Raw genomic sequence first — 21,507 nt, 5'->3', positions numbered from 1 at the left:
CTTTCTCTCATTTTTCTTTCTCTCATTTGAGTGAAACGTGATATTCCAAGTATAGCTCTTTCAATTCTTCTTTGGGAGACCCGAATAGCGTTCTCATCCTGTTTGTGTAGGGCCCAGGTCTTTGAGGCGTATGTTAATGCAGGAAGAACAGTGGAATCAAAGAGATGTGCCCAGAGCCGGAGGTTCTTTGTCCTCTTAGCTATTTCTTCGACGCTCTTGAAGGCGTTCCAAGCCGCTCTCTTCCTCCTGCGCAGCTCGGGTGCCAGGTCATTTGTCATGTTGACTTCTCGACCTAGGTACACATAGCTGTTGCATTCAGAGATGGTCGTTCCATTGAGAGCGAATGGGGAGTCAGGAACGAGGCTGTTTCTCATAAACATTGTCTTCATAAGATTCAGCTGTAGTCCGACTTTTCCACACTCATGGTCGAAGTCGGTCAGCATTTGTGCCGCTTGGCTAATGTTTGGTGTTATTAAAACAATGTCATAAGCAAAGTGGAGGTGGTATAGTTGCCGACCATCTATCTTCACTCCCATTCCTTCCCATTCTAGTTGTCACATGATATTCTCGAGGGTGGCACTGAAGAGTTTCGGTGAAATGGTATCACCCTGCCAAACCCCTCTCTTGACATCAATGATTGCTTCTTTGTAGAATGTTGAGATCCTGGTAGTGAATCCGTAATACAGTTCACAGAGAATCTTGATGTATTGAGCTTGAATGCCCTGATTGGCTAGGGCTTCAATGACCGCTTCTGTCTCAACAGAATCAAAGGCCTTCTTTAAATCAATGAACGTTAGACAGAGTGGCATCTTGAACTCCTGAGAAATCTCAATGAGCTTGGTTATAGTGTGGATATGGTCGATGGTGCTGAATCCTTTGTGGAACCTGGCTTGCTCGCATGGCTGTCCTTTATCTACTGTTCTGCCAATCCTATTCAGGATGACTCGAGTGAACAGTTTGTAGATGACAGACAATAGGCAGATTGGGCGATAGTTGTCAATGTCATGGATGTCTCCCTTCTTGTATAGTAGTAGTCCTGCTGGTTTTCCATTGGGACGGAACCTTGCATTCAGACAGGTAGCATGTGAAGAGCCAAGCCAGCGTATTGATGAGTACTGACGGCAGGTTCTTCAAGTGTTCAGGTCTGACCTTGTCTGGGCCGGGCACTGTTCGTTTCTTTACTGACGAAATGGCGTGTCGGGTTTCGGAACGGAGAACATTGGGAAGGACACATCCATCCTGTGGAATTTGGTATGTCAGCACGTGGACATGGCTATCGAAGAGATTTGAGTAGAAGTCATGGATAATCTTCTCCATTGCTGTTCTGGAAGATGTGATAGATCCATCAGGACGTTGGAGGGCAGTCATCTTGGTCTTTTAGTTGGCGAAGGACAGGCGGGCATTATGAACACGTTTCCCAGCTTCTGCTGCATCTACCAGCACTTTTCTGCTCTTTTCTCTTTGAGGTCTTCCTTGATCGCATCTCTGTACTGCTTTCCGAGTGCACTACCGACACTACCTCCACTACCCAGCCACCACCACACTCCAGGACGCTTTCTGGACCCGCCCGGCCTCTCCAACAGAGACTCACACAAGACTGAAGCCCCACAGAACAAGATAAGCGGAACTGTGAGACCTTGGACTCCAGGCTCAACGGACCCAGGGACAGAGATTCTCTGCTTGCTCCCACCAAACACAGGTGAGGAAGGGATAAAAATCAGGAACCCCACCCTACCCTGCCCTGTCTGCTTCCACCAACCACCAGAGACCCAGGGATTGGATTGCACACAGAAGACCCACCCTACCTACCCCTACCAGGACCAGATAAATACCTCACTGGCAGACCTCCACTACTGACACTACCTCCACTACCCAGCTGCCACCACACTCCAGGACGCTTTCCGGCTGTGTGACACATTATAAGACACTAAATACCCATCATCCGGAATTGCCGTACCATATTTGATAGGGTTCAAATATGGTAACACCTACAAGGGTGATTAGAGGTTGTCCCAAAAGCCTCTATCCCTCTCGGAAAGCCTGGCAAGCTACCGAGAATATTCTGCCCACACAGCAGAGCCTCATAAACTATCCGTTGTGTATTAGATATGCCAAAACCAGTAATTACAATGGGTCTCATTCCCCTGACCCTGAAGGCTTTCCAAGGAAATAATTCTAAAAAACCAAAGAATATATAAAAGGAAATGCTCTCTGTTGCATTATTCTTAAATAAAAACAAAGAAGTAATTTGTGTAAAAGATATTGATGCAAGAAGAATATTTAGTGAATTGTGCCTTGTCAAAACTTTTCAAGTGGAAACAGGAAAATAATGGGGAAATGTGCTATAACAATTAAAATTAATAGTGAATGAAACAGGCAGTTCACTGCAATTGTGGGTATATACTATTAAATGCAAGAGGTAACACGAATGAATCATATGAATCTTTAGAAAGTATGGCTGGAGCTATAGCACAGCAGGTAGGGTGTTCGCCTTGCACGTGGCTGACCCGGATTCAATTCCTCCATCTCTCTTGGAGAGCCTGGCAAGCTACCAAGAGTATCCTGCCTGCCCTGCAGAGCCTGGCAAGCTCCCCATGGCATATTCGATATGCCAAAATAATAAAACATGTCTCACAATGTAGACATTACTGCATTACTGGTGCCTGATCCAGCAAATTGATGAAAAATGGGAGGATAGTGCACAGTGTATGATGGGGGACACTTAAGACATGTTTTAAAATATCTGGAGTAGTGGTTGGGTTACACCTGGATGTGTGCAAAACTTACAATTCACTCTATGCTTAGGGACTATTCTTGGTGGTGCTTGTAAAGGCTATATGTGGTTGTGGGGACTGAACTAGGATTGGCTGAGTGCAAGCAAACGTAGTGCAAGGCAAGGGACTTACTTCTGTACCATCTCTCTGGCCCCCAAATTAGCATATTTATAGAGGTCAGAGCTAGTAGGGGACAATGCAATGCCGAGGGGAGACTTAGGACCTCACCCATGTAAGACATGTACTTTACTTGAATCAACGGCCTGGTCCTAAAATGTTTTTTTCTACCCAGTATTTTGTTTTGTTTGGTTTTGTTTTGGGGCCACATCTGAAAATTCTCAGGGCTTACTCCTGACTCTGCATTCAGGGATTATTCCTGGCAGTGCTCGGGGGACCATATGGGATGCTGGAGATAGAACCCGGGTCAGCTGCACACCCTACCCACTTTACTGCTACTCCTGCTTCCTAAAATGTTTATTTAATGGTGCGGGGTTGTTTTAAAAAATGGAATGAGTTCAGTCATTAATTAAAAAGTTGAAAGCACACATCCAAGAAAACATTAAATGAAGATATTTTAATTTTAACACAGATAGACTGATCAGGAGAAAATAAAATCATACTTTTTTTTTTTTTTGGCTTTTTGGGTCACACCCAGCGACGCTCAGGTTCTGCACTCAGGAATTAATCCTGGCAGTGCTCAGGGATATTGGGAATTGAACCCAGGTCGGCAAGGCAAACGCCCTACCTGCTGTGATATAGCTCCAGCCCCTAAAATCATTCTATAGAAAATATTATTAGGATTCTAAAGGGAATCTAGGTGAAAAAGTCAGATAGTTCAGTTTCTTTCACAAGCTAAAGGGCTTTGAGTATTTATTGTCCCGTGGAAATGTTCTTTTGTCTTCAAACATTCTTGGGACAAACCCAGTTGTTTCTATTTTCCATAAGAGTTAATAGGAATGAAGAGGAAAGAGGTACAGCACCCAAAATTGCACAGATAATCTGGGGCAGAGTTGGTTTTTAGTACAAATCAGACTCCAGAGCCTCTGTAGCTGGAATGTGGAAAGTCTTTGAAACCCAAGTCCATCAAGGGAAAGCCTTTCGGATTAGAAAACTCTTGGAGTGAGTTGGCACTTGATCATCACACAGACCTAAACTTGGAACCTGGCTATTTTTACTTTTATACATTTTTCTGGTGTCTGGATAATTTTGCACCATCCTGTTTGCCTTTGATGATTCTCCCGTAGAACGCAGATTCCAGAGGTTGGGAGAAGGCAGGACTGGAGGTGCTGGGAGCGCATGCCAGCCAAGGCCCTTCTAATCATTCCCCCAACTCCTCAGCCATCCTTAGCATGATGGTCCTTGCTGGGAATGGGTTGTGATCCGTCTACCTAGATGAAGCATTCTCTAGGAGGCTTCCAACAGAAAGGTGGACCGGGGCATTCAGGAAGTGTTTTTTGCTTGGAGGGGCTTCCTAGGACCTTGGTTGCTTCACTCTGGTGCAGCCACTCAGTCATCACGGAGTGGAGCATGCTGTTGGCTGTGTCCTTAGTGACCGAATTTAATTCCAACTTTGTCTCCTTTGTGAGACAGTAAAGGTGAGAATACAATGGGATAAGGGGTGGATGTACCTGGTTGATAGTTATGGGAGTGGACAGGATGTGCCAGATTTAAGATGTGTGGCTTGATATTTTGATAAGCATACATGTAGATTGTGAAATGATCATGATGGTTGAGCTAGTTCACATATCACCTCTAGCATTAGTGTGTGTGTGTGTGTGTGTGTGTGTGTGTGTGTGTGTGTATGTGCACACGCACCCGTGCATGTGGATGTACACAAATGCATTTATGTGCACTGAAATTTCATTTAAGGTCCAATCTCTGCAAATTTCAAGCATATGGTAGGGCATTTCTAACTAATGTCCAAAGCTGTATATTAGTTCTCTGGAATTTACTTATCCTGCATAAATGAATTTTCTCCTGACTTCTTTTCCTGAGTCTTCATCTCAGTTCTCTAGAAAATTTTATAATTTATAAGAAAAATGGTGAAACCCAAAGTTTCAAGATAAATAAAGCACCTTTAGTTTATAAAGAGATTACGTTTTCTAGAAAACCATACTTTCAAAGTTCAAACGAAATATGATCATGCTTGCTGTTTTTCAGCTCCCTAATCTTTAGCTACTGGTGTTCCTCTTTGGTTATTTTCAGCTTATTCCTTAACCCCAGAATTCTTTATCTGCAATATTATTACTTTTTTATATATATTAAATGAAAAAATAACGAGTTTTCACAAATTGCAAAATTCTTGCACCTACACACTTATGGCACTTCTCTTTCTAGCTGTCTCCTACAGAAGGCATCCACTTTCTCAGTTAGAAGTTTCTGTATGAGTAGGTCTTCTGGAGGAACCTCAGGTTTATTTCACCTACTAGTGTGTATGTGAATGACCCTTGGCATTAAATATGACCCTGCTCAAATACTAATGACCCCTGAGGGTCATTCTCTGAAAAGTTGAGAAAACCAAGAAATAAGAAATTGAGATTGGTTGATTATTAGTAGGAATGCATAAGCACTACTTCCCTTTTCCTATTCTTTTGTCCTCTCTCCTTTCCTCTCCTCCAAGGGGGCATATGAATAGTGTCAGGTATAATTTATTCCTCTTGACGAATTATCATTACAAAAATAATTGGCAATTTCTATCTTGAATGAATGCAGGCCAACTGTGAACTTTAAGAACTAGTCTACATTACCACTGCAATGGATTCAAAGACACTGCCCATTTGTGGAGGCCAGAAGCTATAATACAGCAGGTAGGCCTTGTACCCCAGCCCAACCCAGTTTGATCCCTGGCACCCATATGATATCCCAAGACTGCCAGGAGTGATCCCTGAAGACAGATCCAGGAGTCATCCCTGAGCACTTCCAGGTGTGTCCCCAAATGAAAAGAACAAAAAACAAGACATTGCTGATTTGGGCATCTTTTGTTGAAAGGTGCATATAGTTAATTCTGTATTTATTTTATAATGCATTCTCACCCATTTATTTCTTACTTAGATTGCTGTAAGCATTTAACTATAAAATATCAGTGGAATAAAAGATATCCAGTTCAACTTATGAGTGTGACTGTGGAAAACTTTTTGTGTGAACTTTCTTTATTCTAAAATGACATTATGATACCTAATAAACACTGCAAGGGAAATGTTATTTAGAATTGTTTTACTAAATCGCATTCATCTTTTTTTGTTTATTTGCTTGTTTCCATATTACATTGAGTATATGTTTACATTTTCAAATAACTGTGATCATAATGCAGGTATAATGGTTATGGTAGGATGATGGTAGATTGATTATATTCTTGAATTTGACATTTTTGGTTCCATTTGTCTGGAACATCAGAGATTATAATGATTTAAATTTTTCAAGGATTTGATTTTCAATTGCCTGAGTTTCAAAGCCAGTATGTAAGAAGGGAAGAATCTTAAGACAGTGAACAAGTATATAATGCACTGACTAGCCCACAAAACTCATTATTTTTTCACTTAGCATGTATAAAATATTAATAATATTGCAAAAAATTCTTAGGTTAAAGTCTAAGCCTGGTGTAATGAAATGCCAATAGAGTTTTTGTGAAGCTTCTGAGAAATCTAAAGATTTTTTTTTTAAGATTTAGGTAAACTTAGGTAATTGCACTAATGATGTGATAGAATGAAATCTATAACTTAAATTTATTAGAATAATTAATTTTTATAGCTTTACAAGAAAATCCCGGGCTTAAAGATTCATTTAAGAGTCTTAAGGGGTTACCTAACATTTCCACTTACTATATTTAAAAGGGGGAATTGTGTGCTGCATGCTTACCAGTTACTTGGGAATTTGCAAAGATCTTAGGCCATATTCTCATGAATGCTAATAACAATACTGCGTTCTATCTTTTCCCATGGCAGCTTATGTATAAATATTTTCCCGCTGTGTTGTACAATCCTTATAAAGATTATGTTAAATAGCTGTACAATATTCCATTGAGATATTGAATGGTCATTTACCAAACCATTATCCTATTATTCCACATTTAGTATCTTACACTCCTGTGTCCCTTCTTATAGATGTTAATAAAATTTGTATCTACTTTTGAAATATTTTTTCTTCCTTCCTTCCTTCCTTCCTTCCTTCCTTCCTTCCTTCCTTCCTTCCTTCCTTCCCTCCCTCCTCCCTCCCTCCCTCCCTCCCTCCCTCCCTCCCTCCCTCCCTCCCTCTCTTCCTCCCTTCCTTCCTTGCTTCTTTCCTTTCTTCCTCTCTCTCTTGCTTGCCTGCTTCTTTCTTTCTTTCTTTCTTTCTTTCTTTCTTTCTTTCTTTCTTTCTTTCTTTCTTTCTTTTTCACACAAATCAATCACAAATCATCCTGTTATTCGTCGATTGCCTCGAGCAGGCCCCAGTAAGTCTCCTTCATCCTAGCCCTGAGATTATATTCAAGGCTCTTTAGGAGAATGAGACCCATCATTGTTACTGGTATTTGGCATATTGGCTATGCCACGGGGAGTTTGCCAGACTTTTTTCATTCTTTCTTTTATCTGGGTTCAGGGATCACTCCTATTGTGGCTCAGAGGACCCATGTGTTGGCGGGGATTGAACCCAGGTTGTCCACATACAAGGCATGAGAGCTACCTGCTGTATTATCTCTTCAGCCCCATGAAATAATTTCTTAGGATAAATTTCTAGAGGCAGTAAAACGTGATGGTGATCTTTTTTATGATTTTGATCAACATTATTTTGATATTTTCCAAAAAGTGATATAAATTTATAATATGTAGCAATATATTTTATGAATACATTACCAATGTATTATTAACAGTTAAATGATACAAGTTACAAGGGGTTACAACAGGTCAGCCTGTACCTGTGGGGTGAGTGCATCAGCAGCCTGATGGTGCCTTCAGGTTTCCTGACACCCCAAAATTGCCATTGTTCCTTTGGTTGGACCCAAACAACTTGGGACCAAGTTTACCAAGAAATTAAATGGCCCAAAGTTAGGTATGTGGGAACCACACCCATAAACCACCTCAGCAATACAAGCTATATAAGCCTATTTATTGACCTTGTTTCAGAGACCCATAGATAAATCTTGAAAGAGATCAAAAGCTACAGTTAATCGCAGACCTGCACATGGCTGAATGGGGTAAATCAGAGCAGGGCAGATTGGCCTGGTGGCCGGACCAAGCAGAGCCCTGAGCAGCCACTTGCTTCCACAATCCAAAATTGCTGCCATATCCCCAGCCTGAGTCCACTGTCTCAGGATGGACCTCACCAAGATATAATCTGTTGAAAATTTTGGTATGCAGGTTTTGTGACTAAAATCTCCCAGTTTTCTTGGAGTTGGGATGGGCTATCTTCCCCCACTTCCCAGTACTCATGGAAACACTAGCATTCACCCCCCCCCCACCCAACTAACTCCAGTGCCACCTTGTAAGCTCTTCTACCTTGCTTCAGAGACCCATAAATGAATCTCGAAAGAGATCAAAAGCCGCAGTTAAACTCCAGACTACATGGCTGAATAGACCAGGGTAAATCGGAGGGGGATGGGTTGGCCTGTGCCCTCCCAAGCAGAGCCTCTGGTAGCCGCTTGCTTCCACAATCCAAAATCACCACCATATCCCTGGCCTGACTCCACTGTCTCAGGACGGACCTCACCAAGATATAATCTGCTGAAAATGTTGGTATGTGGGTTTTGTGACTGAAATCTCCAGGCTTTCTCTGAGTTGAGATGGGCTACCCCCCCACCTCCCTGTACTTCCGGAAGCCTTGGCACTTATATCCACACCCCAAAATTTTCACCCAATTGAAAATCTACTCCAGCCTTACTGTCCCAATAAAAATACCAAATGCACTGAACAAACACCATGATCTCTTAGAACCTGTATTACAAACCATAATGCATAAAAGGAAAAGGAGAGAGAGAGAGAGAGAGAGAGAGAGAGAGAGAGAGAGAGAGAGAGAGAGAGAGAGAAGGAAAGTACTTCCCATAGAGGGAGGCTGGGGGGAGGGTGTGGGGGTTAGGGGATGGTAGTGGAGAAACGGGAAACATTGGTGCTGGGAAATGTGCACTGGTGGAGGGATGGTGCTGGATCATTGTATGCCTGAAACCCTATTATTAACAGCATTTTAATGGTCTATCTCATGGATATTCAGTTAAATTTTTTTTAAAAAAGTAATATGGCATTCATGCCTAATTCAATCATCTTAATCAATGGCTAAATAAATAGCAATTCTCCTATATTAAAAAATAAATGATACAAAATACATGTTTTCTATAAGTTAATTAAATGGCTATAAAATACTACAATATTATTTTACTTTTCAATGCTCTAACTTGCCCTCAGCTCAGACAAATAAATTTGGATTCGAATATTCCTTTAAAGTGATAAACTTTTCATATTATTTACTGAGTTTCTTTCAGGTGATCATTCTTAGCTGTGAAATTGACGGGGAGACCTAAAGAGAGAGAATATGAATTTCAGCTTTTGCTACTAAAAAGCAGTGAGACCTTTGAAAGATTACTAGGCCTCTCTTGTTTCTCCTTCCCCATCTGCAAAGGGGCATAATAGTGTGTTTCCCATAGAGTTGATATGGGTAATAACCAGGGAGGCATGTGGGAAGAATGACGAGAACATGATTTAAAAGTGATTCCTGAGGGCCTCCCCTGTGTGCCCCCTCCCTACCCGGCCGCAGGGCCCTGGGAACACCTGCCTGACTTCTACTGGGAGTCTGTGGGCCTGGAGACTAGCATCGGAACTGGCTGGGGGTGTGGCCTCCACTGTAGGGGGCGTGGCCTCCTCAAAAGTGGGCATGGCCCTCTGTGTGGCCACAGTTACAGTTCCCATTCCCAGCACACTCGAATCACATCCCAACCTTTATCACCTAATTCTGTGGAAAAAATCCTGGCCACCTCAACTACAATAAAATAATCCACTGGCCTACTCCAATTCTAACAAGAGACCATTATGCAAGAAATTGTACAAGCCCAATATTAAAGAGCACCTCCTCTAACCCCTCACTAGATGCCCATCATAAGTCACAGAACAATGCCTGAGAGGAAGGACAGATTCTAGAAAGGGAGAAGGGTGACCACCATCAAATGACCTTATTCAGAATCTTTCCCCATGATAAGAGGGAATAATGCTAGTGAATTCCAAGATTTTATTTCTAGACAACCACAACAGCATGAAGAAACAGTGCAAATGTCCACTATGAGGAGAGAATGAAGAAAAGAGTCCTGAGCCCTCAACAAGGGTTACACACAAATATGCTCTCTCCGATAAAGAATTCCGTGATGAAATGCCTAGGATGTTCGAGGAACTACTCAAAGAATCAATGGAGGAGACATCCAGAAAAATAAAGGAAGAAATGAAAGAAACAGTGGAATGGGTAATCAAGAAAATACAGGAAGAAGTGAGAGCAGAAATAAAAAAGCTACAAAAAAGAAGTGTCACAAATAAAGGATTCGGTAGATGAAATTAAAAACTCAGTGGGTGCCCTCATCAGTAGAATGACTATAGCTGAAGACAGGATCAGTGAGCTTGAAGATGAGCAACAGAAATCACATAGGGAACAACAAACAATGAGTAAAGACCTCAAAATAGCTCTAAGGTGAATCAGAGACCTAGGGAATTGCCAAGAGGAACAATATTAGAATATTAGAATCATGCAAAAAAATGGGCTTAGACCTCGACCTAACACCATGCACAAAAGTCAGATTAAAATGGATTAAAGATCTCAACATCAGGCCAAAATCCATAAGGTACATTGAAGACAAGGTCAGCAAAACCCTCCACAATATTGAAGCTAATGGTATCTTCAAAGATGACACACCATTGACCAACCAAGTGGAAACAGACATAAACAAATATTAAACTAAGAAGCTTCTGCACCTCAAAAGATACGATGACCAAAATACAAAGACAATCTACATAATGGGAAAGGATATTCACTCAAAACCCATCAGATAAGGGGTTGATATCAAGGATATATAAGGCACTCTACAAGAAGAAAACATCCAACCTCATCAAAAAATGGGGTGATGAAATGAACAGAAACTTTCTCAAGGAAAAAATATGAATGGCCAAAGGCACATGAAAAAATGCTCTTCATCACTAATCATCAGGGAGATGCAGATCAAAACAACTATGAGATATCACCTCACACAACAGAGACTGGCCCACATCCAAAAGAACAAAAGCAACTGGTGTTGGCAAGGATGATGGGAGAAAGGTGCTGCTGGTGGGAATGCCTACTGGTTCAGCCCTTTTGGAAAACAATATGGACGATTCTCAGAAAACTAGAAGTTGAACTCCCATTTGACCCAGCAATACCACTTCTGGGAATATATCCCGGAGATGCAAAAAAGTATAGTCGAAGCGACATCAGCACTAGTATGTTCATTGCAGCACTGTTTACAATAGCCTGAATCTGGAAAATAACCTGAGTGCCCGAGAACATATGACTGGTTAAAGAAACTTTGGTACATCTACACAATGGGATACCATGCAGCTGTTAGAAAAGATGAAGTCATGAAATTTGCATACCAGTGGTTCTACATGGAAAGTATCATGCTAAGTGAAATGAGTCAGAAAGAGAGGGATAGACAGAGAAAGATTGCACTCATGTGTGAAATATAAAGTAACAGAATGGGAGACTACCACCCAAGAATAGTTGAGATAGGTACAAGGAGGTTAGCTTCATGACTTGAAAGCTAGCAGCATATGCTGGGGTGAAAAACAGCTCAGATAGAGAAGGGAACACTAAGTAAAGGGTGTGTGGAGGATCTGCTCGGGATGGAGAGGCATGCTGAAAGTAGACTATGGACTGAACACTATGGCCACTCTATTGCAAATCACAACATCCTAAAGGAAAGAGAGAGTAAAAGGGGATGCCTTGCCACAAAGGCAGGGTGGGGGGATGGGGTGGGGGTGGGAGGGACACTGGGATCATCAGTGGTGGGGACTAGGCACTGGTGGAGGGACGGGTGGATGGGTACTCGAGCATTGTATGAGTTTGCAAGTCTGTAACTGCATTTCACAGTGATTCACTAATACAAAAAAGAATAAAAACTAACTCAAAATGAAAAAAAAAGTGATTCCTGAGCTTTTAGTCTTGTGACATGGCTTTGGTTCTTCGGTATTTATTCCTGCTTGAACCTTCTGTGCTTCTGATTCCTCTCAAGACAAATCCTTCCAACCTCTGAGGCGTCTCAGGGTGTCTCTAATCTCTTTCTGCTGCCCTGTTCTTCCCAGGAAAAACCTCAAGTGTGTCTTGCTAATTCACAATTCCAGATAAACCTTTCTACAGCTGGTTCTTCTCTTCATGTGTTATCCAACTTCATCTAGAAAAATCCTGACTTTCCTTCAAAACAGCCTCTGATGTTTTTATTTTTTATTTGTTGACCATCCAATCCACTTTACTCTTCTTCCTCTCACAGAATGTTTTCTCTATTGTAACATTTATCACCCTATTCTTTATTATCCATTTCCTCATAATTGTCCTCCAGTTGACTTTAAGCTCCATAGAAATAAAAATCATGTTTTATTTGATTTTATTTATTCGTATCTTGGCATGTGTACAACACTCAACAATTATTTGCTGAATGAATAAATCGATTCCTACATTACTCAGCAGGTGTGGATCCAAGTGTCTCAGAGAGGAAAGAAAAATCACTTTCACAGGACAAATATTTGCTGTCTCTGGGATTGGTTGATTTTAGAGTTGTCTATGGGATGAAGGAATTCATTTTTAAAGGGATGCTTTAGATGTGCAAATTATAGGATAGCAAAATATATGGGTACTCATATTAACCTATAATCAACAGTCATGATTCTAAATAATTTCCTAAAATCCCAAAGGACAGAGAATAGCTGTAGGCCATTATGTTTAGTAGTATGTGCTATAATAGCTCTGAAGACAAACCCAAACAAAGAATCTTCCAATTATGACGACAATGACTGTGAAGGAGGAAGTGATTAATTTCCCAAGATGAGTACTTTGAAAGGGTCCATATCTATTAGGATGATTAAGTTCTAATTTAATTGTCTCCAAAATAAAAATAGGTATATATTTTGACGAACTTTTAAAAGTGTTTTTCTTTTTTAAATAAGGATTAAGGGCCTGGTCCAGGAAATTTTGGAGTGAATAAAGTCTGAGTTACATTTTAAAAGAAATGGATCGATGGAAAGTAGGCTTTCTTTGCAGGAAGAGAAGAAAAATCAGATATGAGATGTGAAAAATAAAGGAGGGCAGTCGTTGGTGAGTACATCGATAGAGCATTGTTATAAACTAGCTGGACAGTCTCTCCAAAAATCCTCAGCAGGAAAATGAGACAGAGAGAGATGAGGGAAATACCTCAGGGTCCTGTCTTACGTCAAAGTTCTGGAAGCCAAGTTTCATGTGACTTATTGAAAGAGATGTACTAGGAAAACACAGACGGCAGTGAGTGGGGGAAGCAAAGGGAGCAGAAAGAATCTAGCCAAGAAGTGCGGGTGTCAGAGAGAGTGTAGTCCCAGGCTGATCACTGGGGGATGGGGTGGGCTCTTCTGAAGTTATTGGAGAATGTCCCCACCCAGAGGCAAGGTGGAGGTGTGGGCTGCTTTTTGTGTTTCAGGGCTATTTCTTTTCTTTTCTTTTCTTTTCTTTTTTGCTTTTTTGGGTCACACCTGGCAATGCACAGGGGATACTCCTGGCTCTGCACTCAGGAATTACTCATTACTCCTGGTGGTGCTCAGGGGACCATATGGGATGTTGGGGATCGAACCCGGGTTGGCCATGTGCAAGGCAAACACTCTACCCAATGTGCTATCGCTCGAGCCCCTTGTGCTTCAGTGTTGGTCAATTACTGCTGCCTAGGACTGCCAGAGGACTGTGTGGTTATCTCTCCAGGGTCCTTCCAGAGCAAGTTTCCCAAGAAAGGAAGCAGCTGGGATGCTCAAACCACCCAAGTCCTAGCAGCCAGGATAACAGGCCCAGACCTGAGATCTCAACTCCACTGCAGGGTAGATTCTCTTCTTCACCAGCCCCACAGGTTTTTATAGCGACCCTCTGTTAAGACTTAGAGCAAATGTTTCTCTCAAATACCTCTCTCTGCGGTCTCACTAGGGAGGGAAGATATGTTGTTGTTTTCCTTAGCCATCCTAGAAGGCTTATTAGAACCCATTTTGTGGTCCTTTAGCATGTGAGTCTTTTCACTTACTATGTGAGTCTTGCTTGTCATCATGGCTCATTCACCTCTAGCATAGCCACTAACATGGCAGGCGGTGGGTGTTGGGATTCACAGAGAATGAGTGCCAGGGAAGTGGTGTTGAAGTTGGGCGACTTGTGTGAAGCAGGATGGAGAGAGACAGTCAGAGAGATGATCATTTTTTTCTGATCCACCTCTGCCCCCACTAGGACCAGCTGGGAAGGCTAGAACTGATAACGTCTGGATGGTCAGTCGCAGGCCTTACCCAGGGTTTTCAGGTACTTTTTTCTGTCTCACAGAAAAGAATTTCAGGAGTAGACAAACAGTGAAGTAAAAACAGGTGATTCTATTTGGAGGGTTTTAGGAAGGGGAAAGAGGGAGAGAAGGTGAAAGAGAGTGGGGGGGGGCGGGGAGAGAGGGGAAGAGAGGGGGGTGGGAGGGTGAGGGTGGGGGACAGAGAGATGCACTCAAGTGAGAATGTGGGCTTCTCCAAAGTCGGAGCGGCTTCAACATGCATCTCAAGAGGAGAGATGCAGGTGACACATGTGCTTGGGTACCACAGGTGCTCGGCCACAAGGCCACAAGCAGCACATGGGCTCAGGCAGCATATCTGTGCACTTTTGTTCAAGGTGGGCTTTATAGGGTTTTCTCCCAAGCCACGCCACGTAGGGATTCTTGCTAGGTAAGAGGAGGTTGCTACAGTTGTTGCCAAGAGGGTAGAGTTGGAAGTGGTGGATGGTCCTCTCTGAAATTCCTTTCTTGGACTTTGTTCCTGTTGGAGCTTCTCTCAGAGTGGAGTGGAGAGGTAGGGGTGAGTCCAGCCTTCCCTGGGTCTGTTACTGGTACCAGGTGAACGTCTTATCAGGCCTGAGCTCAGTAAGTAGGCTCTTAGCAGCCTTGGGCTATTGGTTTTATTACATTCTAGGAATTCCATTGCCACGGGGGCCCTTCCCTGTCTACTTACCTACATCAATGTTGTAGTCCAAACTGGGAGCAATTCAGGTGTAAACTGAGCCCATCTTCTCCTAGGATGACTGCTAAGTGCTCTTAGCTGCTGCTCGGAGCACTCTTAGCTGTTGATTGGGGCATAGCTATGAAAAGTCCTGTGTAATCCCTGTTCCCTTGAATCGTAATGAATCTGCCCAGAACACCCTTTTGTTTATGGGTTGTCAGCAGCATGGCTACTGTAGGGAAATGAGAGCAACCCGAATGGCACTTGCAGTGTTTGGAAGGAGGCAATCAGTAGCTTGGTCTTTGAGCCACCTCACTCCCACTCCGCAGATGAAAGGGAGGCTTCTGAGGAAGCAGTCAGGTTATGAACTTGACCTCACTGGACAAGCCCATGAAGCCTGGATGTTGCAGAGTAGTGGCTGCCCAGAATAGAAGCTGGGGGCTTGCTTTCTTTTGTGATTTCTAAGCTGGGTCCACAGGCTGCCTCTGCATTTGCATATTGAAGAAAAGGTGTGGGGAAGGATGTGTGCACCGGCCCCCTCCAGAGTAGTCTGGGGTTAGATGCAGTTGCCTGCGTGCTGCAACCTGTTGGCTGTTTGGACTAGGGGTGCGGAGCAAGGGATTTGGAAAGGAGCCTTTTATTTCTGGCAGAAGGACAACATTTTCTGTATGAGTTTTTTTTGGGGGAAGAACAACCAGGATGGTATGTGTTTCATAACATGAGGCAACCTGATCTATCCCAGGCAGGTTAGATTTCTGACTTACCATGTGTATTTTAATCAAACCCAATCTCCTTAAAAATGTTATTGGCAGTACAGAGTTACTCTGGACAGTCTCAGTTGCTTAGTTTTAAAAGGCTGAACTTTTCATAACCCATGCTCACCCAAGGCCAACCAGGTCCCCACTGCAACTTAGGAGAAATGGAATGATTCGGAGAACTGTGTAATTTGATTTCTTCTCTAGACACGGAGAACGATAGGGAGTTAGGCTTTTTCCTTGAGCAAAACTATTTGCTGATCACAGAAATCTCAGCGAAACTTTTAGCATGTGGTAGGGTTTGTAATGAAATGAATAATGAACTCTGTGAACAAGGGCACAGTTAAGGCACATCCTAAAGTTTTGCGCCAGGCTCTTCCTAGAACATTGTCTCTGTGCTTCTGGGACCCTCTGTCCCAGAAGGATACAATCAACCGACAGCCAGAAGGACTTGATGAAAGTCCTAGAAAGGCTGAAAGCAGACAGAACTCTCTTTCTTCTTTGGTATCCTAGAGGGTGGCAGCTTCTTGTCAGGTTCAAGTGCTATTACCTACATTCTCCTTCTAAACTGATGAAACCCCCGAAATTTAAATTCCACTCATTGAGCACCTACATTTTGCCTCTCTACTTCCTGAGCAGTCCTTGTTAATTTTGAGGCCTGGGCTCACACTGCTTCTCCTGGACATATGATTCTTATGAATAAAACATTCAGGGGTGAAATGTCACAATGTGACAACTGGGTGTGAACATTTCAGAGAGTGGCAAAAAAACACAGATCAGCTTCAGGAGACGCAGAGATGCATCGTTCACAAAGAAAGCTGTGGAAACAGCTGTGGCATCTCAGAAGGAATCCTTCTTCCAGAGTCCAAAGACTTTGTTCAAATGCTAAGTCTGCCACTGAAGCGATATTTGATCAGACCATTGCTGCATTTCTGTGTCTTTGCTAAATGATGTTATTTACAGTATTGGTGTATATAATTTGCCCTCTCTGGGGGAGGATTTTGCGGGCCTGCAGTGCCAGGTGTGGCTATGTGATTCTTGGCACCCTTCCCTCCAGTGGAAGGACTGTACAGCCCTGCCCTATTGACGTCAGACTTGGCTATGAGATTTGCTTTGGCTGGCAAGAGTATGTGTAATGGTCTCTGAATTATATAGCTACCTAAGAGACACGGAGTGGCCTATCATCTTTCTCCCTATTATTGAGCCCTGAGATGAAGAAGATGTAGAGAAGGGTGTAACTGTCTCATAGCCCTTATGTGACATGGAAGAGAAACAAATCTTTATTGATTCAAGCACTGAAATATCTGTGTTGTGTCTTACTGCTGCACAATGTAGCTCGAGCTGAATGTGGTTGAATACAGTAAGATTTACCTGATGGGATTTATGTGAGACTTACATGAGAGAATTAAACTTCACTTTAAAAGTACCAGATTCTGTGTTCTTGGTATCAGAGTCACCATATTGCACAAATCATGTTGTCTAGCCTTCAAAGAGTTAATAGTAGAAAAGATAGAGTTTTGTACAAGTTATGGTAATAATAATGCACATTAGAGCTTTTACTTTTGTGAAGGACTTGACTTGTAATGACCTGTCCATTACAAATTCTTCCAGTTTAGGCAAATCTATATGATTATATTTTATACATGTAATATATGAATGTATAATGAATATACAATGAATATATAATATGAGTACATAATATGCCTCAGGAAGTGTTCAAGGAACAATAAGTTGAAAACAAAAAAACTTTATCATGATGTAAAGATTGGTCATCTGCTGAGTAATTCACGTTTTTGTACTTAACCCACACTGGTTGACAGAGATTTCTCAAAACTCATAACACATGGAATTATTTCACTTGAATGCTATGGGATACTTGCAAGTGGACAAAACCACAAATGTAAACAAACCGAGATCCAAAGTCTCAATGGAGTGTAATGTGGCAGCACTTGATATCCAGGGTGACTTATCACATATCACTTGGTCTACAGTCAGAGAACAGTGCTACTTAGTTCAGACATCCACAGTGCACTTTTGCTGGGTGGTTCAAAGAGAAGTGCTGTGTAAACCAGTTCTCTCAAGGAGGCAGGAGAACCTTGGATAGTGCAGAAGACCTATTGATTGTATTCTCATTTCCACCTTCCTATTTTATTTATGTACTTATTGAGAAGCAACTTCTATTTTACTTTTTTTTTTAAATTGAATCATTGTGAGATGTACAATCACAAAGTTGTTCATGATTGAGTTTCAGTCATACAGTGTTCCAACACCTGTCCCTTCACCAGTGTACACTTCCCACCACCAATGTCCCCTCCTGCCACTCCTCAGGTCCCGAACCCCTACTGGCTTTCCTCTATGGAAGACACCTTTCTTCTCCTTCCCTCCCTCCCTCCCTCCCTCCCTTCCTCCCTCCCTCCCTCCCACCCTCCTCTCTCCCTCCCTCCCTCCCTCCCACCCTCCTCTCTCCCTCCCTCCCTCCCTTTCTCTCTCTCTCTCTCTCTCCTCTTCTTTTGGGCACTGTGGTTTGCAATATAGGCACTGAAAAGTTATCATGTATGTCCCTTTACCTCCCTTAAGCACTCAGATTTTGTCCAGAGCGATCATTTCCAACTATCACTGTCACAGTCTTGTCTCTGTCCTGACTGCCCTCCCACCCACCACACCCCCATTAGCTTTCTTTTTGAGCTGGTACCTCAGCAAGCCTACATTCATCCCTGGTCTTTCCTAGGTTCTCACTTGCTTCTGCTGACTGGCCCTTTATGTTATTGTGACGGTTCATTTTTTTGTGTTAACATGACTGGATCCTTCGGTGTGTAAAGAGTCAGTCAAACATTATTCTGTATGTTTCTGTGACTGTGTTTTTGGATCAGATAAAATTGATCAATCTATTAAATTGATAGACTAGGGGACCCGAAAGATAGGACAGCAGGTAGTGTGCTTGTCTTGCATGTGGCTGACCAGGATTCAATCCCTGGCATCCCATTCAGTCCTTTGAGCCCACCAAGAGTGATTTCTGACTTCAGAGCCCCAGCCCCATCTCCCCCACCCCCACAGAGTACTGCTGGGTGTGGTCTAAAAACAGCCACATAAAATTAGAAGACTGAGCAAAGCAGATTACCTTCCCCAATGAGGGGGTCTCATGCAGTCAACTAACCAGCCTGAAGAAAACAAAACAATGGAGATTCTTGTGAGAAAGAGAGACTTCCTCTTGCCTGACCACTTTGCACAGAAGTTCTGACTTCTGTTGTCAAACTTGAACTGAAACTTGAGTTCCTTGGGTTTTGAGCTTGCCAGCTTTTAACCTGCAACTGTACCAGCCACTCTCCTGACTTTTGGACTAGGAAGGGAATGAAACTGAGCTCAGTTGTGTTCCCTTGGGTCCCAGTTTACCAATTTGGTCTGCAGATCTTTTTTCCTCCATTATTGTGCGATCCAATTCCTTAGAATAAATCACACTCTATATTTGTGTACATTCCATTGACTCATATAAGTGATTGTTTTTCTTCTGGCTGGTGAATTCTTCAGCTGTCCTCTAGGCCCCAAACCCTTTCTAAGGCAAAGTGACTCACATTTGCTCTCAGTTAGCTGACCAGGTTCAGTCAGCTCAGGATGCAAACCGTGGTCTTGAAGACCACTGTTTTCAGAATAGCAACTGGGAAGTTTCTTGCATTTTTGTTTGTTTGTTTGTTTGCGAGTCCTAATTGACTGTGTTCAGAGCTTATTCTTCACTCGGTGCTCAAGGATCACTCTTGGGAGCACTAGGAGGTTCATATCTGGTGCCAGAGACTGTATCCAGGTGGGCCCCATGCAAGGCAACTGCTGAACCTGATATGGTATTTCTCTGACCCGGAACAGGGAAGTTTCTTGAAAGTGGCATGGAAGGGAAGAAATGAGTAATAGTCATTTACTGTTTTCCTCTCCTGTAACCCACCTAACCTCTGTAGACTCAGATAGAGAGTTCCATAAGTGAGGGCATCCTAAGGTCATCCATCCCTGAGTGCTTTACTCAGTAAAGCAGGCATACTAAACTACTATCACTATCCTCCCCAATTTTTCAAATACTGTCATCATCACTACTTTCCCATAAAAGGGGGACAAAATGGGAACAATAATCCCTTGAACATATGATTACAAATAAACCCTTAGTCATCTAGGGGACAATGCTTTTGTTCACCATTATCTCACCCCTGGCCTGTTTCCTTCCTGTGAACTCCCTGTTTGACAGATTTTGCCACCTAAGACATTCAGAGAGCCATTTCCCCATATGGGGGCCTCAGTTTACTCCTTTGTGAAATGGGTTAACCCCCATCAGGGTTCTGTTGAAAAACACTTTGGCAGTTTCCTTGTGATGTAAATTGGTGAAGCTCTTGAAGAATTACAGGATCCCATAACTAGAAGGTATGAAGAACACCTTGTCCAAAGACTTAATTGTAAAGATTATGAAACGAAGGCTCCAAGAGATATTATTATTGCTGCAGACATAAATAATGATTTGCAAAATTCTATGGTTTGTTTTGGTCTGACCTTTCTACCTCACAGGAGGTTTATTTTTCTACTTGGGAGGGTCATGATACCCAGACTGCCTTTTTTCAGACTTTTTTGAAAGAATTCTTTGCACCCTCTTGTGGGACCCCCTCTGAGGCTAGTTGTTCTGTGTCTCTCATCAAGGTGACAGTGACTGCGGCCCTGGCCCTAGGCAGCAGCGGGCATCTCCATACCTGTGGCCAGCAGCATCCCAAATTCCAGACCCAGGTGAGAATGCGGGCCTGCTGCAGAAGAAGGGCTCAGCACGCAAGGAGTGCTCCCTGGGTCCAGATTTTTGAGATAAATTTGTCAGGGTCCTACCTGGTATGCCCAGCAAACAGTTTTTGATCTGATGCTCTGGTGGTTTTTAAACTCAGGACACTTGGAGTGAGCGTGTGGGGACTTTAATCACTCTTGGCTATGATTTCCCAGGTTAATTTTCTGACATCTAAGGAGCTTTGTTTAGTATATGTAACTTCCTGCCTTTTATGTCAGAGCCTGTGAAGGGAGGGAATCCGGAATGAGCCAAGATAAGGGGGAGGGGGTGCACATTTGAGACGCCTTTCCTAGTTTTTATTTTCCTTACACACACACATACACACACACACACACACACACACACACACACACACGCTGGCCATGAGTCATTTTTTCCCCTGGATATCACAACAGAAAGCTCTGAAGTAAGACTTTAAGGGGGAGGCAGGGAGAAGCCAGCAGGGATGTTTGGAGACTGTCATTTTTCCAGTTCAATGCAGAAGTGATTTCGCTCAGGCTCTGTGACCACTGCCCAGATGTCCACGAACACTTGGGGGGGCAGTGATTGGGGGCCCTTGTCCTGCTGCCCCACCTCAGTCCCTTCACTGCTCAAAAGACTCTGACCACCCCAGAGGAGCCTGATCCTGCTGCTGTTTCTGAGTCAACGTGCAGCTCCATTTTCTCTCACCCTCCACCTTCCCCAGAGGTGACCTCTTCACCACTTCTTCACCTGCATCCCCTTCTTTATGGACGGCACCCTTTCCTCAGTGCTGGCTCCCTTGTTTGTCCTTGATGTGGATAAGCCAAAGGGTTTCTGGAAGTTTCTGGACAACCGGGCTGAGCCTGTAGGGCTGAGAGCCTGTGGTGGCGGGAAGCAGACAGAAACCTCATCAGTGTGTTTGATTGCGGCAGATGTTGCAACACTTGCCTCTCTCCAGGGGCTGTGAGGAGGCTCAATTAGCATTTCAGACACCCACACTGCAAGTGCGAAGTAGTTAAGTTTGGGAACTCAAATATAAACAAACAGTA

Source organism: Sorex fumeus, unplaced genomic scaffold (assembly GCF_029834395.1).
Source record: "Sorex fumeus unplaced genomic scaffold, SorFum_2.1 ptg000008l, whole genome shotgun sequence".
Lineage (NCBI taxonomy): Eukaryota > Metazoa > Chordata > Mammalia > Eulipotyphla > Soricidae > Sorex > Sorex fumeus.
Note: the sequence above shows the minus strand (reverse complement) of the source record.